At 42.3% G+C, this 246-nt stretch overlaps 1 protein-coding gene across 1 annotated transcript in view; it reads left to right on the top strand.

The window, feature by feature from the left end:
• Positions 1-246, top strand: part of LOC119594656 (homeotic protein distal-less-like) — a gene marked incomplete at its 3' end in the record, with an annotated part of 61,360 nt that overhangs the window by 59,950 nt on the left and 1,164 nt on the right.

The following is a 246-nucleotide window of genomic DNA, read 5'->3' as shown; positions in this document are numbered from 1 at the left end:
GGAAGCGAGAGAAAAGGGAGAGAGGAAGAAGGCTGCAAAAGGGGAAAGAGATAAGGAGAGCGAGAACATAGGAACGAAATGAAGAAAAGAAAATAGGAGAGGATAAGAAAAAGGGGGGGGGGAGGATAGAAATGGGGGGGGGGAGGGGAAGCGGGCATTATAAAGATGATAAATAATGTTCCTGTAGGAGGATTAAAGTCATCTTTATTACAGTTATGAGTTGGTGTTATTTTTGAGAGAGAATTA

The sequence above is a fragment of the Penaeus monodon genome, chromosome 34 (assembly GCF_015228065.2).
Source record: "Penaeus monodon isolate SGIC_2016 chromosome 34, NSTDA_Pmon_1, whole genome shotgun sequence".
Taxonomy (NCBI): Eukaryota; Metazoa; Arthropoda; class Malacostraca; order Decapoda; family Penaeidae; genus Penaeus; species Penaeus monodon.
The sequence above is the reverse complement of the archived record's forward strand: the minus strand, read 5'-3'. Positions and strand labels throughout refer to the sequence as shown.